The following is a 19,836-nucleotide window of genomic DNA, read 5'->3' on the forward strand; positions in this document are numbered from 1 at the left end:
TACAATGAGTAGGAAACTAATCTCTAGTGAACCCATTTTCAGTACTGTATGAAATCAGGCTCTGCTATAAACTGCTTCCTGCTAAATAATGTAGGCCCTTTGTGGAAACGCCTTTCAGATGACCCTGATATGGTGGGAACCCCTGGGCTTTGAGTCTAACAGAGCTGGGTTGGAATCCAGTTTCACCCATTTATCTTGGGGATGAACTTACTTAACCTATTTGGTTCTTTGGTTTTCTCATTTCTAAGATACGGATAGCATACCCAACCCTCCCTTTACTTCACAGAATCTGCGTAAGAATTAAATGTAATACACAAATGATGAGAAACGTAATTACATTTTCTTATTCATCTTCCCCATATTCTTTGGCAGTGATTCTCAGTATGATCCCCTGGCAGTGAGTCCAAACTACAATATTTTAGTCTAGAAATGTGTTAGGGGTCTTTTCCGGAAAAAAAAATCACTTAATTATGAGTTTAATTTTTAGAGTAGAAAAAAATTTTATTACCAAAGTGAGACTAACGGCTATTTTATCTCTGGACAGGACACTGGTATATTCACATGCACATATACCCTTTTTTTTTCTTAATTGGGGAAGGAAATGAATGATTTTAGCAGAAGCAGGCTTAAATCAAACCTCTGAGGGCCTGACAACAACTGACAAGACATGCCTACTTACTGGCTAACAGGGTTAACAAGCCATCAAATGCTTCCTAAGGTAGGAAATCAGGCTATAGTCCCAAGGCAGCTTTATAAGGAGCAACCCAGGTAATCCCTCTACCCTGGAGGGTCTCAAACTTGCAGATGGTGGTACAGAACAACTAGAGCACTCCCAACACTAGAAGTACAGCAAGAGTGGATACAATTACTTTGGAAAACTGGTGACATTTATTAACGAACACCAAAAGATGTGAAGAACAAGAAGATTAAAGAAGTATTACTTGCAACATCCTAAAAGTGGGAAAAACTCAAATACTCATTAACAAAATAGATAAATACTGGCATACTCTAACAGAAAAATTCTATATAGCAATGAAACCGAAAGAGTTCTCAATACTAGTCAAAGAACACAGATGCCAAAATAATACAGCTAGTGTGATTCCATTCATACAAAATTCAAATAAAAGCAAATTAATCTAGGGGTCAGAAGTCAAGCTATTGTGGTCACTGCTAGGGAGAAGGGAGGAGGCACAGTGGTCTTCTGGGGCTCTAATATTCTATTTCTTGCCTTGAGTATGATTACATAAGTGAATTCATTTTATGATTAGCCGCTGATTAAACTGTACTTGTGAATTTCTCTGTATTAGACTTCAAAAAAAAGTTTATTTTCCAGATGCTTTTTTCCTACATCATTAAAAGGTGCTTTGTTTTTTCATGCCTTTTTCCCAGATCTCACTATCAGTTTAAATAATTCCACAAGAGCCTCTGAGACGACACATCCACCTGCTCAAAAAGCTGCAGTTAATTCCCTGTACTCATAGAATGAGTCTAGACCAGAGGGTGGCAACTTCTGCCCCAGGCCAAATCTCCCCGATTCCCAGTTGTTGTTGTTGTTGTTGTTTTTAAGTTTATTTATTTATTTTTGAGAGAGGGAAAGAGTGCAAATGGGGAAGGGGCAGAGAGAGAGAGAGAATCCAAGCAGGCTCTCCACACCATCAGTACAAAGCCCGACCTGGGGCTCGAACTCACAAACCATAAATAAGAACATGACCGGAGCTGAAATCTAGTCAGACGCTTAGAACTCCTTAGCCAACCTAGCTCTTTCTTACCAGTTACCTCTCCCCAGAACCTGGCCCTAAACCTAGAGCCCCTATTTCAAAATTTTATTTCAATCCTAATAAATTCTGGACCCTCTGGACCCTGTGGAAATGAAACATTCTAGTGACAAAGTTGTATCCAAAGACCCCTGCTCCCGTTTCTCAAGGCACAAAATTTCACACCTTAAATATTTTTACCAGTCCAATTTAGAACCAAGTTCATGAGCCACTGCCCCCCCCCCACCCCCCACCACCCCTTGCCCAGCCAAAAGGTTAATCTGTATACCCTCTTTGGGAGGCTACAGCCTTATTTTTAGGCCAGGTGAATCTCTCTATTAGTGCTTCCCTAACTTTAATGGGCACACAAATGACCTGGAGACCTTGTTAACACACAGATTCTGATTCAACAGGTCTAGGATGAGCCGGAGATTCCTCATTGCTAATAGTTCCTAAGTGATGTCAGGAACCACACTGAGTGATAAGACTGTACTAGACCCAGTGATCCTGAGTGCCAAGACTATTTAACAATCTGTAATAATCCGTTTTACTTAACAAGTCAAAAAGGAACAAAGAAAATATCAAGACTATTCCCCCACTTTCACATGCACACACACCTTTACATCACATATCCATGGTCTTTAACATAAAATGTGACGTTCCATCTATAACCAATGCTCAATCTTACTCATTCTGAAAAATGCAAATGAATACTACAAGATTTATTTTTTCACTTATGAGACTCACAAAGACCAAAAAATTGGTACAGTTTTTACACAAGTAAAACACTCTTTTCTTCTTCTTTTTTTTTTTTTTTTTAAGTATGCTCCACGTCCAACGTGGGGCTTGAACTCATGACCCCAAGATCAAGAGTCACATGCTCTACCGACTGAGCCAGCCAGGTGCCCCCACAAGTAACAGCCTCTCTTATGTGCTGGTAGGAATATAAACTAGTGCAAACCATGGGAGGGAATCTGACAATATCTATCAAATTTTACATGTTCATTACCTTTGCAGTTCTATTTCTAAAAGTTCATCCTGCAGCTATTCTTACAAGTGTGTGCAATGATGTATTTAATGCAACATAGCAAAAGACTGAAAACCTAAATGCCCACCAACAGGTGAATGAGCAAAGTGGCATATCCCTATAATGGCATATTCTGCATCTCAAAAAGTAATGAGGCGGTTCAACATATGTATACTGATAAGAAATAGCACTCAAGATAAATTTTAGAAGCCAAGAAGTAATATCCTATATGATACACCACCCTTTATGACACAGAAAAGGAATGAAAAAAAGTATGCACATGCTTATAAATACATAGATTATTTCTGGCAAAAAAAAAAAAAAAGCCAAAAAATTGGTAATGATGGTTATCTCTGGGAGGGATAACTTGGTAAGTGGGGAACAGAGATGAAAAGCATTTACTTTGCACTACATATCCTTTTGTACATTGTTAAATTATGTACTAGGTACATTGTGTTATATATTTTTAAAAGCACTTTTTATAAAATAGAAAAATCACAGGGTACCAAAAAATAGACGAAGGCACAAATTTTCTTCTCAGTTAGCCAGTCTCCACTATATTCTGTCTTCTATTTACAAACTCATTTTCACGGTTAGGAAAAAAGTTTGACAAATCTTTTTTTCTTGTGCGACAAAAGCAGGAAAGTTTATTACAGCAAAAAGAACACTCTCGAGATATGACAGTGGGCAAGAGAGAGACAGACCAAGAAACAGGGACAGAGACAGAGAGACTGAGCTGCACTTGACAAATCGTCGTAAAAGTAAAAAGGGTAGTGTTAAAAAAAAAAAAAAGGCGGGGGGGATATTATCTTCTGCTAATCTTTATAACTTACATTTTCATTCCTTCTCTTTATTAGATGGAAAATTATTAGATTAGATTAAAAACCAGATGTTAACTAAGAAACTGTTGAAGAACTAGACTCTAACAGACTGGATTTCCTGAATGCAATGTGAGAATTCATTCCTCTTTAGGATAATCTTGACCTTGGGATCAGATGCACCTCTCTTCCATCTCCCGAGAGCTCATCTATGTTCACCATGTTCACTAAGTTGTCAAGTACACAGAACTACCAAATACAGTTCTGCAGTGAAGTCTGGACTTGTTCTACCTGTATATGTTTCTTTCTGCACCAGCATTTTTTAACACAAACAGTAAAATCTGACAAAGTATATTTGTAAGGACTTAGTTCTATGTTTTAACAGTTATCAATTTATTTAGGAAAACTAAGCACTGAATATGAAAGTCTCAAGTTAATGTCTCACCATTCAATCAATCTTCCTATAAATTTCTACCACTTAATAGCTATTATCTTGAAGTAAGGGTCCATTTAGGGGTCCTATTAAAATCTGGCTCCTCTGTGCCTTCACCACATAAACAAACCCAAAGTAAAAACCTACCAACGGAGACAGCAGGGAGACCCAATGGACAAAGAATAAGATAGTCCATTTATCTTTTCAATGGGAGTCACTGACTTCCAACCAGGGGTTATTATTCTGTGTTTAACATAGCACATCCAATCCCATTTTGTCTCACTGTCCTAGACCTTTAATCTGGACAACCACGTGGTAGCAACACCAAAGGAAATTCAAACACTAGATAAAAAGTTGAGCTAAATGGTCTTTTAACATCCTTTAGATTCCATAACTAAAAAGTAGGAAAAAAAATTTTTTTAAGTATCCTTAGAAGGTAGAATTACAAAATATTCTAAACAAACCGTTAGCAAAGATTTCTGTAAAGGGTTAGATAATAAATATTTTCAATTCTGTGGGCCATTCATACAATCTTAATATCAACTACTCAATTCTGCCATTTGGGGCACAAAATCAACCATGAATAATTAAGTAAATGAATGAGTATGGACATGTTCCAGTAAAACTTCATTCACAAAGAGGAAGGTAGTGTGAAAGTCAGTTTGCCAACCCCTATTCTAAACAATGATTTCCAATATTTCATATTCAGAAAAATGAATACAAAGGAGAAAGGCATCAAAGGGAAACCAGTATGGTCTGAAAATTCATCTCCTGTGATTCCACAACTACTATACTTACCATATGTATCATGTAAAACAGACAGTAAATATTTGTTTGATGTAATATCGTCAAAAACAAGCCAATACATGAATGCCAGGCTTCAGAAACAGAAATACGCCAGAGGCTAAATGCAAAATGAAGACATAACCTATAGTCTGTTTCAAAGTGTGTAAAAAAATCTGTTACTTTTCAAAGGAAAGCCTATTAAAATGTTCAGGGCTGAGGTTTGGGCAATATTATGTTGGAGAAAAGGCTACAAGTGAAGAAGAGCACAGGATACACTCTTGTTGCAGACTCAGAAACCCTAGATTACTATCCTTTATAAAATAATTTTGATGTAATAATCAAAAAATAACAGAATTTAAAGAGGTCATGAGCTAAGCCAACACTGTAGCAAGATATAAAAGTCTGTTTATATATTGATCCACATCTAAAAGAACCTAGACTATTCTTCTCTACAGAAAAGTATAACATTATTTACAATTTTCCTTAGCTAAAGGTTTTATATGGGAGTGGGGAGCAGGAAGAGAAGGAAAAGAGACTAAGCACATGATAAATATCACATAAAAATGAAAATCCTCCAGAAAACTGCGTGTAGCTACAATAACCATGAGGGATCGCCTCAGCTTCTTGTTTTTCCTTTTGTTTTTCCACTAAAAGAGATGGGAATTAGGTATCTCCAAGTAACCTAAATTAGTTAACTCTCTAATCCAGAAGTTCATGAACAGGCTTTGGGGAGCAGGGATAGGGGTAGAGGTCCAAGAACACGTTAAAACAAAATGTTGTTGTGTATGTGCACAAGTACGCACTCCCAAGCATACATCTATACATCTTTCTAGGGAAAGAATCCAGTGCTTTTATCAGATTCTCAAAGGGTCAATGAGCCTAAACCATTAAAAACTACAATCAAATTTTATGTGTATTATGTGTGCATGCCGAAAAGATGGACTTAATGCGCAGAGAACAGACTTCATAGGTACTGGTGAAAAACCCCCTTCACATCTAATCTGGAGTAAAAATGCGTAAATGGTTAAAACAGAATTATACCAATCTCCCTTGAGGCCTGTTATGGATTGAGCTGTGTTCCCCCAAAAGAGATCTTTTGAATTCCTAACTCCCAGTACCTCAGCATGTGACCTTATTTGGAAATAGGATCTTTGAAGATGTAATTAGTTAAGGTAAATGATGTCACACTAAAGCAGAGTGGGTCACTAATCCAATTATCACCAGTGTTCTTATAAGAAGAGGGCCATGTGAAGACACAGAGATACAGAGGGAGAACTCCAGAGAACTCCATGTGACAACAAAACTAGAGATTAAAGTTATACAGCTACAAGCCAGAGAACATCAAAATTGCTACCAAAAACCTAGGAAGAGGAAAGGAAGGATTCCTTTGCAGGTTTCAGAGGGAGCATGGATTTCAGACTTCTAGCCTCCAGAACTATGAAACAATAAATTTCTGTTGGTTAAAGCCACCCAGTTTGTGGTACTTTGTTACAGCAGCCCTAGGAAACTAATAGAAAGCCAAATACCATAGCAACTAAATTAGGGTACAGTGGAAAGATCTTCTAAAGATGATGCATGTGCTCTCATGCCATAATATCATGGACACTTTCCAACACACATGATACAGCTTCAGTTACCAAAATACACTCTACTAAATACTTAAAAATGGAATGGCTTTTCCAAATGGGTGCAGGATAAAACAGAAAAAAAAAAGTTTTATATTCCAAAAGTGAAAGATCAAAATAAGGTTAATATTGAGATCCCAGAACCAATCATTGGGGTGTATTCCTTACTGTGCATTGGCACACTGTCAAATCTCAAGATACAGTAGCAGATTCAGGAAAAGCAGGACTCTGATTATCTACTGCTATGTAACAAAATCACTAAAAAACTCAGTACCTTAAAACAACAATAACCATTTTAATCTCTCTCACGATATTTTTGAGTTAAGAATTTGGGAAGGATTCAACTAAACAGTTCTAGCTGAAAAGTTCTAGCTCAGGATCTTAGATCCTTTGCATCTCTCCACATGAAGTAGTTTGGGCTTCTTTGCAGCATGGCAGTCTCAGGCTAGCTTGCTTACAAAGCTGCTACAGGCTTCACAACCAGTATTCTGGTGAGCTAGGCCAGAAGCTCTCTAACCTCTTCTGACTTTGCCTTGAAAGTCACACAAGTATAACTACTCCTGCATTCTACTGGTTACAAGTGAGTCACAAGACCACTCAAATTCAAGGGGAGGGGCCATAAACCCCACCTCAGGATGAGAGAAGAGTCAAGGTCACAATGAAAGAGCACGTGCCATGGGAGATACTGTTAAGACTATCTTCAGACAACACCACCTGCCACGAAGAACATGGTGAAATAATGACAAATTTATTACTTTTGAGACTGCCAACTATTTAATCCATGTTGGACCTATTTCATGGCCCTAGGGAACAACAAAGAGTTGTTTCTTATTACATATTTTCAGCCACCCAAAACTAAAAAAAATGGCTGCATGGGCCTCATACTTTGAAATATTTTGCCTTTTACCAAACAACCTCATTTACTGAATAAAAATTTCATTTTTGCTTGTTTACTTGTCAACTTCTAATCAGTAAGTTACCACTTGGGAGTTGACACACTTCTGGCCAAAAGCAAGCCAACTCATTTCAGTTTGACTATGAAGAGTATATATACTTTAAGATTTCTGATTGTCTTCCATCTGGAGGCATACTGGGAACCACTGGTCTTGTGTCTTTCTGCTATATTTTAATACCTCTGTAATCATTATTTGCTGTTTCAAAACTCAACATAAAAAAAAACTGCCTCTGCAAGTAAGCTGTAAGCAACAAACAAGGGGCCAAAATGCAAACTCAAAATGTACACTATTTACTGTACTCAAGCTGGTAAGAATAGTGGGTTCCTTTCTCCTTTTTCAAAAATTAAGGCTTATGAGGCATTTTTCCACAAACAAAAGAATGGCTGTAGCATCTTGGTTAACATTTCTTTTTTCAATAAAAGATGCTAGTGTCCAACCCTGTTGTGAGCACCCATTGAAGGAGATATAATGGGCACTCTGTTTGCCTACACAGACATTGGCATACGAATACTTAACTCTCTGAATCCTATCTTCCTCAGTGTCTGAGATACTTCTTGGTGGTAAGGAATCTCAATAGATTCATTAGTTCTTTTAGGGGCACTACATAACTATTTTGTACATATACTCCAATAAGCATGCACTCTAAGGCTTCATTATCCTGGAAAGTCTTAGCCATTAACAAAATTCAGACTCCAAATTCCTTGGAGTGATGTAAAAAAAACAAAAGACATCTTAAAAAGTCAAGTTCTCCTCTGTTAGAAAGTAAATGTCAATTCTACAGAATGAAGATTATCTGCTGACAAGAAAATTTAAAGTTTTCAGCAATATCCATTTCCCTTTGTTTCTGTTTCTGTCCTCACGGCCTGTACCAGTGGGGTAACTTCTCTACGGTAAAGCCCACGAAGAAGGGTTGAGCTCCGATTAACAGTTTGGTAATTGCTTGTAGTAAATCCATATCTTCAATTCTATTCTGGGAGAAAATAATTTTTACAAAGTAGTCACAAGCCACGTGATTCTTTCTTAAACTATTGTGCAATGCTTTCTCCTTACCTTAATGAAAATGTTTTCATTTAAAGACATGAAATTTTTATCCTGATACTTACTCAGAAAAGTGAAATACAGGGGCACCTAAGTGGGTCAGATGGTTAAGTGTCTGACTCTTGATTCTGGCTCAGTCATGAACTCACGGTTCCTGAGTTCAAGCCCTGCATCAGGCTCTGTACTGACTGCACAGAGCCTGCTTGGGATTCTCTCTCTCTCCCTCTCTCTGCTCCTACCCGACTTGCACGTGCTCTCTCTCTCCCTCTCAAAATTAATAAATACTAAATTTTTTTTAAAAAAGAAAAGTTAAAATATAGGATTCAAATATACATAGGCGTACTAATACTTTAAGTGTACCACCAAACACCAGGCTTCTTTAACTTTTCCAACACAACTAAAATTGTGCTTAGCAATTCATGGAAGTTGTGCATTTGACTCCATAATATATCGAAAGACTAACACAAAAATATTTCAAATTCCTAATGTTAAGAGGAAAATATATCATATTTACCACAAACATTACATTTGACCACCTATAGATTTTCCCAAAAATGGACTCAGGCAGATCTTGTGTGGTGTAATTTAAAACTACCAAAATCTGTTCATGAAGATTAAGATCTTTGAGAACAAGCTGGCAGAATCAGGTATTTCACTGGTTATAAAAGTAGTTTAGATTCAGTTTAGAAGCAGTTCAGACTCCGTCTGATTATTACAGCAAACGCCTTGCAACCCTGAACAGCAGAAAAGTGCTTTGAAGCTTCTGCTTTATGCTGTATTTCCTGTTTCTCTTGTGTCACCTTCTTATGCACCTTTTGAATCTGTTCTCAAGGCTGAACCTAAAAACAGGTACATACATCCTCCAAGGCAGCATTTTCCAAACCATGGTAAATGGGGCTGGGAAACTGTATACTTTATCCCAACTAGAAATCAATAAAGTGTATTAGCATATCGAAGACTACCAAATGTCCCCAGGTAAAGCAGGCCACAGACCCCTAAGCCTTCATAAATTTCCCAATACAGCTAGGGAAACAACGCTCCTGAAAAGCTCACAAATTACCTTCTAAGGTAATGATTATCCAAAAATAGGCCAAATCTCCCATGGATTTAAATCCCAATGATTTAAAAAGCATGATCTTCTGGGGCGCCTGAGTGGCTCAGTCAGTTGAGCATCCCTTCAGCTCAGGTCTTGATCTCAGTTTTTGGGCTTTGTGCTGACAGCTCAGAGCCTGGGGCTGTTTCAGATTCTGTGTCTCCCTCCCCTGCCCTTTCCCCACAAGCTCTCTCACTCTCTCATAAATAAACATGAAAAAAAAAATTTTTAGCATGATATTCCTTTGATGCATAAGATTATTTATGAATTGGGGTGGCTGGGTGGCTCAGTCAGTTAACGATCAGTCCATTAAGCATTGACTCTTGATTAGGCTCAGGTCAAGCACTTCGTGACACTGAGCTCCACGTCAGGCTCTGTGCGGACATCAGCACAGAGCCTGCTTGGAATTCTCTCTCCCTCTCTGTCTACCCCAACCCCCCCCCAAAATAAATAAACTTTAAAAGTTTTTTAAGGGGCGACTGGGTGGCTCAGTCGGTTAAGCGTCCAACTCTGGCTCAGGTCATGATCTCACGGTCCGTGAGTTTGAGCCCCGCGTCAGGCTCTGGGCTGACAGCTCAGAGCCTGGAGCCTGCTTCCGATTCTGTGTCTCCCTCTCTCTCTGGCCCTCCCCCGTTCATGCTCTGTCTCTCTCTGTCTCAAAAATAAATAAACATTAAAAAAAAAATTTTTAAAAAATGTTTTTTAAAAGACTACTTATGAATAAACTATCAAGTCAGTTATTAAGAGGTGCAAAAATGACCAGGCTGTTCAAAAGTACCAAAGACTTCAATCTGTATACAGTTAATAACTGTGGCTGGTGCAACTCCCAATGCTACAAAGCTCCTACCACATACGCACACTCAAAAGGTGAAATTCTGTAATTTCAAGAGAGGCACTCACTGTTGGTGAAGTTGTATTGTCTGAGTTATTATTTTTACTTTTTAATTAAAAATGTGCATTAGTTAAGCTTCATACATTTTATTTGTTTTATTATACCTGCAGAATGTATTAAACAATTGCATCATGAGGATTTGAGACCTACAGTGTTCTAACTAGTCTAGACTTTAAGACAAATATATTTTTCATAATTCAACTAGGAACTATCCATATCCCTAAATGCTGAAGAAAACCTCTCTCCCTCCAAAATGCCTGGACATTGACAATTATTTTTTTTTCCACCAAAAGTGGGAATTATTGAGCTAAAAAATGATCCAGCTAAATGGCTGGGATTAAAACAACTTGAGAAGCACTGTTGTAAGGGTCCTACCCTGACTACAGGGCCACTAATGTAGGGGCAGGTGCTCTCCCTGCCTATCAAATCTACACCAACCAAATGTAATATAAGGACTTGGAATCAGGCCCTTTACGGAATAACTTCTCTGAACTTGGATGTGAGTGATCCCTCCAGTCTCTAGTTCTGGGAATCATCAAAAAATATCTTCAAAAGGACTAAATCCCATAACAAACCCTCTTCTCAAAAATCCCTTCCTGGTTTACTTTTAAAATGTTGCCAGGTTCATAGATATAGCTTGCAACTAAATGTCAGGCAGGAATCAGCCCAGAAAGGTACAGAAAATATGAGAGAGGGGTGCCTGGGTGACTCAGTTGGTTGAGTGTCTGACCATTTCGGCTCAGGTCATGATCCCAGGGCTGTAGAATCAAGCCCCACATCAGCTCTGTGCTGAATGTGGAGATTGCTTAAGATTCTTTCTCTGTCTCTTCGCCCATGTGCACACTCTCTCTCAAATGAAAAAAAGAAAAAGAAAAAAGAAAACATGAGGGAAGTGTTTGATGACTTTGTAGATTCTTAGTATCTGTTTCCAGCTGTGAAACTGATTTAAGCTCCTAAAAACCCTACCCAATAAGCCTGTAACAACCGTGGGTTATTGTGCTAAAGATGGGGTGAGAACACGTACAGCAAAGTAAAAACACCAAGAGTATAAAAATTCAGGTAATTCTTAGTCAATTTATCAACTGAGACTTAAAGCCACAATGCTAAAAACCCTACTGTAAAGATACTTTCTTTTCTAGAAACTGAGATACAGAATGAAAACAGCCAAAATAAATAAGCACAACAGACCTACCAAAACTCAGTAATGAGTAACTACACTGTTGGGAATGCCACTAACCACCTGACCTTGTGCCAGTCAATTAACTGCTCTCATCCTTCATAAAATTCATTGAAAAGGAGGCCAAATCACTAATGGTTAAATGCTTCCTCTTCTAGCTCTCAAAGTCTATGTATTAGAGTTAACTTGTTTCCCAGTAGTACATTAGATCCTCAGAGAATTATTAACTCTAACAGGTCACAAAGGTTATCACTTTAAAGCAATACGCCTAAAATTCACTAGATCCTCAAACAGTCCAGTGTCTCATTAGCGGCTAATTCAACTGTTCCTATCTCCTGAGGCTTCTGCCTAATGTAAAAACCATTATTACGATTTTATTTTAGGTGCAACCTACAAGTTTTTAAAACCATGTATTTCTAAGAACTTTATTTAGGATCATCATTCAAACTAGATGGATGATAAACACAATCTCAGGACTTAATAGAGAATCAATCCCTTCAGACCAAAACACCATTATCCCTTCAGACCTAAACCCCATTATCACATGTAGGAGTAATTTTAACACAAACATATATATAAAGGGGCACCTGGATGGCTCAGTTGATTAACTGTCCAACTCTTGATTTTGGCTCAGGTCATGATCTCACAATTCATGGGATCAAACCCCATGACGGGATGCACGCTGACAGCATGGAGCCTGCTTGGAATTCTCTCCCCCTCTCTCAAAAATATATAAACTTTTTTAAAAATGTACAACTCAAAATACTTTAACAAACCCTTTCCTCCACAGATCACAGATCTCAACTATATAAGGGCAAGTTAGGCCAAAGTAGTTTCTCTTTTTACCTTTGAAAAAATGGTATTTATATATTTATAAATAAATATGACTTAATATATGACTTAAAAGTCATATATTCTACCTCCTATTAATTCAGGATGGACAGTACTTGGTGGAGTTCTTGAGCAAACAGTTAAGAAAGAATTCTTGAGACATCTTTGGTGCAAAAGGTGATTTTATTAAAGCACGGGGATAGGACCCGTGGGCAGAAAAAGCTGCACTGGGATTGTGAGGAGTGACTGATTATATACCTTTTTTTTTTTTTTTTTTACATATTTATTTTTGAAAGACCAAGAGAGACAACACAAGTGGGGGAGGGGGCAGAGAGAAAAGGAGACACAGAATCCGAAGCAGGCTGCAGGCTCTAAGCTGTCAGCACAGAGCCAGATGCAGGGTTCGAACTCACAAACCGTGAGATCATGACCTGAACTGAAGTCAGACACTTAACCAACTGAGCCAGCCAGGCACCCCTGATTATATACTTCTAAGTTAGTGGGGGTTAGGAATAGCATAAGTCTCTAAGGAATTGGAAAGCAAGGCTTTCAGGACCTTGAGGGGCTATAAGATAAGGTTACTTTTAGTGTTTAATAAAAGAAAAACATTAAGGAAGTAAGGCAGCCATGAGTTGCTTGAGGAAGGTCACTCTCTGCATGTTTTCAGGGGTGTATCAGTGGGCTGCAAGCTGTAAGGAGATTTAATTTAAGCTACGTTTCTCTTGCCTTTGTTTCCCTCATCATTTTCCTCCCTGAACAACTGTGACCCTTTTAGATCTTTAAGGTTGCTGAAGGTAGAAGGTCTCATCTTCCATAGCTTCTTCCTGCTGAATAGAGGCGTAGAGATGTACCTATCTATGGGTCAAGGTTGGTCAGTTGAAAATTTAATAGGAGTTAGGAAAAGCTAAGGTGGCTATATCTAGAGTTGATAACATATGGGAGTGTCCTTGAACAGAAAGGATCATCTGCTGGCTTGAAGTTGTAGCAGTGAAGGCGTCTTGGCACCAGGTGGAGAGACATGGGAGAAAACAACAAAACATGATTAAAATAACAAGAAGGAAAAGAGGCCCAAATAAGAGTCCTTTGATAGTTGACAAAAATCTTTCTTCAGTCCAGGAGTTTAAACAATTATTAAAGGAAAGAGAGGGATGATTTAAAGCGCCAATTTGAGTATCTGTCAGTTGGATATTCAGAAATATTTTTGTGGTATCTGGAAAGTATACACAGCATTCTCTTTTTATGAGAGTGCAAGTTCCACTTTGTGCAGCAGTTAAAACAGCTAATGCCATTTTTTATTTTGTAGAACTGTTTAATGCATTTGAGTTATTTTAGTGTTTAATAATGTTATTTTGAGCCATTTAAGGCTTTGTGTTTTTTTTGTTTTGTTTTGTTTTTTCCTTAATATTTTTAATTTTATTTTAATAAAGGGAATTGGTTTCCTGGCGTGTAGCTAGCCAGGTCTTCTAAAGATGACTCTTTTATTCTCCATTTCTTTTTTTTTTTTTTTTTTTAATTTATATATGAAATTTATTGTCAAATTGGTTTCCATACAACACCCAGTGCTCATCCCAAAAGGTGCCCTCCTCAATACCCATCACCCACCCTCTCCTCCCTCCCACCCCCCATCAACCTTTAGTTTGTTCTCAGTTCTCAACAGTCTCTTATGCTTTGGCTCTCTCCCACTCTAACCTTTTTTTTTTTTTTTTTCCTTCCCTTCCCCCATGGGTTCCTGTTAAGTTTCTCAGGATCCACATAAGAGTGAAACCATATGGTATCTGTCTTTCTCTGTATGGCTTATTTCACTTAGCATCACACTCTCCAGTTCCATCCACGTTGCTACAAAAGGCCATATTTCATTTTTTCTCATTGCCACGTAGTATTCCATAGTGTATATAAACCACAATTTCTTTATCCATTCATCAGTTGATGGACATTTAGGCTCTTTCCATAATTTGGCTATTGTTGAGAGTGCTGCTATGAACATTGGGGTACAAGTGCCCCTATGCATCAGTACTCCTGTGTCCCTTGGATAAATTCCTAGCAGTGCTATTGCTGGGTCATAGGGTAGGTCTATTTTTAATTTTCTGAGGAACCTCCACACTGCTTTCCAGAGCGGCTGCACCAATTTGCACTCCCACCAACAGTGCAAGAGGGTTCCTGTTTCTCCACATCCTCTCCAGCATCTATAGTCTCCTGATTTGTTCATTTTGGCCACTCTGACTGGCGTGAGGTGATACCTGAGTGTGGTTCTGATTTGTATTTCCCTGATAAGGAGCGACGCTGAACATCTTTTCATGTGCCTGTTGGCCATCCGGATGTCTTCTTTAGAGAAGTGTCTATTCATGTTTTCTGCCCATTTCTTCACTGGGTTATTTGCTTTTCGGGTGTGGAGTTTGGTGAGCTCTTTATAGATTTTGGATACTAGCCCTTTGTCCGATATGTCATTTGCAAATATCTTTTCCCATTCCGTTGGTTGCCTTTTAGTTTTGTTGGTTGTTTCCTTTGCTGTGCAGAAGCTTTTTATCTTCATAAGGTCCCAGTAATTCATTTTTGCTTTTAATTCCCTTGCCTTTGGGGATGTGTCGAGGAAGAGATTGCTACGGCTGAGGTCAGAGAGGTCTTTTCCTGCTTTCTCCTCTAAGGTTTTGATGGTTTCCTGTCTCACATTCAGGTCCTTTATCCATTTTGAGTTTATTTTTGTGAATGGTGTGAGAAAGTGGTCTAGTTTCAACCTTCTGCATGTTGCTGTCCAGTTCTCCCAGCACCATTTGTTAAAGAGACTGTCTTTTTTCCATTGGATGTTCTTTCCTGCTTTGTCAAAGATTAGTTGGCCATACGTTTGTGGGTCTAGTTCTGGGGTTTCTATTCTATTCCATTGGTCTATGTGTCTGTTTTTGTGCCAGAGCCATTTAAGGCTTTGATTGTGTAATAGGTGGTATGAACCAACATACAGACTCTGTTTTGTTTAGTAAACAATTGGAGGCACTCTAAGAGAAACAAGAAAAAAAATACAGGTTAATGGTTAGAGCAAAATTATAAAACCGAGTGTCTGAGTCTCGAGGGCTGCCAGGGAAAAGATTCTTAGATGTCAGGCCTGAAGCATCCTCAGATAGAATGAGAATAGGCGGTGGGAATCAGATGGGTTTTGCTGGTTTGTAACTCAAATGTTTGTGGTGATCCCTCTGAATGGCCCATAGAGCAACAGGCAAAAAGATTGTCTATACTTGAGTTTTGTGACAATTCCTTTGAAGTTTACCTCAAGTTGTCTAGTCCAGGAAAAAAACAAACATTTAAAGACAATCAGAACTCGAATTTAACATCCATAAAGTTTACCTTGTCTTAAGGAGCATTGCCATGAAACATAATTTTTTCTAACAACCTTCATTCCTAGAGATAGCCAAATCAAGACTAATTCATTTGTAGAACAAGTCCAGTTTTAACAAACTAGGCCTAATTATTTACATAAGCTCAGCAAGAACAGAGATTGGTCATATAGATCTTCCAAATTTTGCTTTGCTGGAACTTTTTATAAGGAATCTCTCTCTAGATTGAGCTTTCAGTAGCCTCTCTAGGCCAGAAGCCATGCCAAGTACTTGCCATCAGACATGCCTGCATTTGGGCAAATTCCTTCTAAGAGGTCCCAAAGTATCCTGAGGTGGCTGCACCTGCCAGGAAGTGACATCTTTACTCACCTAACAAGGCTGCTGGGAACTCTGTAAGCAAGGTATCAGGCCAACATTTCCAAGGGGCTTTACTGGCTTCGTGCTTCATAAAGTCAACCTTAGTTCCTTAAAACTGTTTGGTCATATCTGAGTGTATGTATGTTGCTCTCAAATATGACATTCCAGTCAAAGACTTGGTAAAATAACCAGTATTTCCAATTGTGACCTGTTACAAGGAGAACAGATTCTTATTGAACTTATGCAAACAACTGTAATTGCCATGAAGGAAAGAATACTTACTGAGAGTTTTTTAATTCAGAGGGTTGAGGTAGGGAGAAAAGTTAAATGCTTTAGTTTGTTTACAAATGAATACTTTATCAGTTTTCTGTATGTCATAGATATCTTAAGAGACAGTTTACTTAATCTGGAAGGGCAAACATTAGAGAACCAACAATATTTCCAACAAGAGTCACAAAACTATAATCTCCCTCCGTTTATTTAGTCCCATGTTACCAATTCTTGCTCAATTTGAATGCAACTTTTTAGTTCTGTAAATTTTTACCCATTTGTTTTATGATCTTAAAGATGTCAAATACATGTATTTGTCCTAAAATTCCTTTTTATAAACATCCTTGAAGATGAAACACGTTTTGTAAGAGCATCAGAACAATAACTATAAATGACAAAAGACTCAAAAATGGACATGGTTAACAATCTGATAGGAGAGTTCAGTATGATGCAACTGACAAGGAAACTCCGTTATTTCTGTGACACATAACACTTCCACAACTGGAATATCAAGTGATGACCCTAAGCCAAAACATATTAAAACTTTGGGAATTTTATGGATATATTTGAGCAGTTATAGCATTTACCAAGCAATACAACCAAAGGCTTACCATCATGTTTGACAGGGCTTTCCAAGTAACGTACCAAATAAAAGCATCCAATTGGTCAAAAAGATTTCATTTACAATTTAAAATCCTGGAAAGTTTGTTAAATCCTTAGAAAGTTATAAAACACATCCTAAATAGGATTACAGATCATCACAAATCTTATTTATTTAACCACGGTGGCAATAAGAGATTCTAAAGGCAAATACTTAGGGTTATACAGTTGTTAGCAAAACCTAGCTCCTTTAACATTGAAGTTTTAAGTAATCAAAGACCTGATAAAGACAAAACAGAAGCTTTGGTTCTCCCAGCAGACAAAAGAGAAAAGACCTTTGTTTACAAATTTATTTTTATCAAGAGCAGATCAACAATCCAAGAAAACTTTGTCTTTTAAACAGAGAGAAAGCAGAATTTTAATCTTATACCAGTGTATTTTTAAAATCCATTCATTTCAACCTTAGTCTGTCCTAACCACACATAAAATTCCTTTCCAAAGATTTCCCTTCATGAACCTTCTACAATTCTCCTTTGCATTCAGATTTTGTCCCAAGCCCTTTCTCTACAAACAACCAGTCTCATTTAGGACAAAATTATTTTATTTTACCTTCAACAAAAATGTATTTTCATTCCTTACATTTTTCTTACATATCTCCTACTTTTCTATATACAGAGTTGCCTTTTCCTATTTCCATCAGTCTTAGTTACATCTAACAGAATTTTAAGCTTAGAAACTTTAGTCTCCAGTGGAAACTAAGTGGTAACTAATTGGGAACTGTGACACCAGAATTTTTTAGATGGCAAATTTATGAATCAACTAAGCACAAAGCAGCTTTTCCAACAGACCCAAATATCCTTAGTGTCTCTGCAATAAGTCAAAAACATAAACCTATGTTTAATAATGCTTAAGCATTTTATCATATTTGTTAAAGACCTGGATGTTCAATGAATTCAATCCAGTTTATCATCCAAACAAAAGTTTCGGGTTACCAAAGACCTTGAAAGCTAACTAACAATTTTCCATGAAAACCCTGAGACAGATAAAATTAACCATCATTTTTAGCCATCTTTTTGCTGACAAATTGCAACAGAGATATTCAAGAGCTTATCTGACCTTCAGTAAACCTAGGTAGAAAAAGTCTTGTATTTAGTGCTGATAATTCTAAAGACATGTGCATCTTAATTAAACCAACAAGTTTAAATTAGTTCAAATACCAAATATGTTCCACTTGGGTCCCCTCATGAAGTCCATCACTTTGTTCACCATTGTCAATTTTTACCTGGGGTCCCAGTGAAGAAATCTGAAGTGGGCAGTGTTAAGTCCAAGGGAGTGCTCTTCACTCCTTGATAGCAAGGAAAGGAGGAGGGGCTAATGGTGCCAGAAGCATGGAAGATGCAGGTTGCACCCAAAGTTGTGCAGAAACAGGAAAAGGGGGAGTGGAATGCAGAAGAGGTGAGATGCCTCCAGGAATGCTGGAGGTGGATAAAAGCCAGTGGAGAGAGAAAGAGGTCTCCCAATCCTAAAGCCATCAGCTTGGACAAATGAGCATATGCAGATTCTTTTTTTTTTTCCCCACCAACAAGTGGAAATGGGCAGTCCATGTCAGGCCAGAGACAGGGAACTTCCCCAAAACAACAGCAGCTGCTTGGGAATATTCCTTAAAAGTCTCCTTCCTGAGGTAGACTAACAAGAGACAATTGGTTCCAATTACCATAGTCATTAACTCAAGAAATGAATAGTAAGAGCCCCCACATACAGCTAGAGTAACCTGAGTCTATGACGAAGGAGGAACAGTGAAAGAGAGAGTGTCAGTGTCCCCTTCATTAGGGATGGCCTGTGTTTCCTCCAGCAACCTGGGTTCATTCAGAGGAGACCTGTTTAGACAATCATCCAATTATCAGAAGGAAGTTTATCGGCCTGGTTAGTGGCCAAACACATTTGGGCAAACACATTCTGCAAGTGGCCCTCAGGTCCGGATCCTGATTTAGGGCCATGAAAGTCTGGACATAGGATACCTCAGTCCATTTTGCCCTGTTTCTTGCAGAAGAGATCTAACCGATAGATTGCATTAAGGCTAGTCAGTGTTACAGAAGATCAGTCTTTTCCTAAATTTTGCAATTTGAATTGATTCTAGTGGGTTAAAAGGCATCCCAAGGGACAGTCCCTGGGGACTGAAGATCCCAGGTTTCTAGAAAAGTAGAAAAGGTCCATTACCAAAAATCCCCGCCCTCAACTTCCAGGGGGTATACCACGAAGGATACATCAGAGGTTCTTGGCGTCAAAGCGACCAGAGGCGTCCCTCAAACAAAACTGTTATGATCACCAACCAGCCACTAAGGGGCCCTAGGAAAGGGATGCTAGCGTCCCTTAGCTTCCCCATTGCATCCTATACTACAAATGGGTGCCTGGTGTATGGACCAAAATACTGTGCCCATGCCATGCCTTGAAAGCCGTGCTGTAAAAGGCTGTGCCTTAGTTTACTTTGTCTTGAGGAGCATGCCATGAAGGTCATGCCTTAGTTTCCTTGAAGGCTGTGCCATTTTTAACCAACGGAAAACACTAGAGAAGTTTCACCATTCTGTAGTTAGTAGAGGACATTAACAGAAAATAGTAAAGACACAAATCCATCATGATGTAAGTGACATTCCAACACATATAGTCTTTACAGACAACTTCCCTAGGAAACAGTTCCCAGTTGGGTTTCAGCCGGCTCCCAGTAGAAGTTTCTCGGCCAGAAGCAGCTAGACCAGGGATGTGGAGGGGATCACATTAGACCAATAAGGAGGAAACCTCACACAGGAGTCTTTAAGATCAGCAGTCGTGCTAGTCACTTAGGTGGCTGTCTCATGCCCA

General features: G+C 38.4%; 1 protein-coding gene across 4 annotated transcripts in view; it reads right to left on the bottom strand.

Annotated features, from left to right (window-relative positions):
* The window catches only part of FAR1 (fatty acyl-CoA reductase 1), a 79,989-nt gene that overhangs the window by 50,449 nt on the left and 9,704 nt on the right, over positions 1 to 19,836 (bottom strand). The window contains exon 2 of one of the 4 annotated variants that reach the window (XM_086677920.1): positions 16,123 to 16,318. The exons of the other annotated variants lie outside the window; for them this stretch is intronic. The gene's annotated coding sequence lies outside the window, so the exon portion shown is untranslated. The remainder of the gene's footprint in view (positions 1 to 16,122; positions 16,319 to 19,836) is intronic. 4 annotated transcript variants of the gene reach the window in all.

The sequence above is a fragment of the Puma concolor genome, chromosome D1 (genome assembly GCF_028749965.1).
Source record: "Puma concolor isolate L17-30 chromosome D1, mPumCon1.1.hap2, whole genome shotgun sequence".
Taxonomy (NCBI): domain Eukaryota; kingdom Metazoa; phylum Chordata; class Mammalia; order Carnivora; family Felidae; genus Puma; species Puma concolor.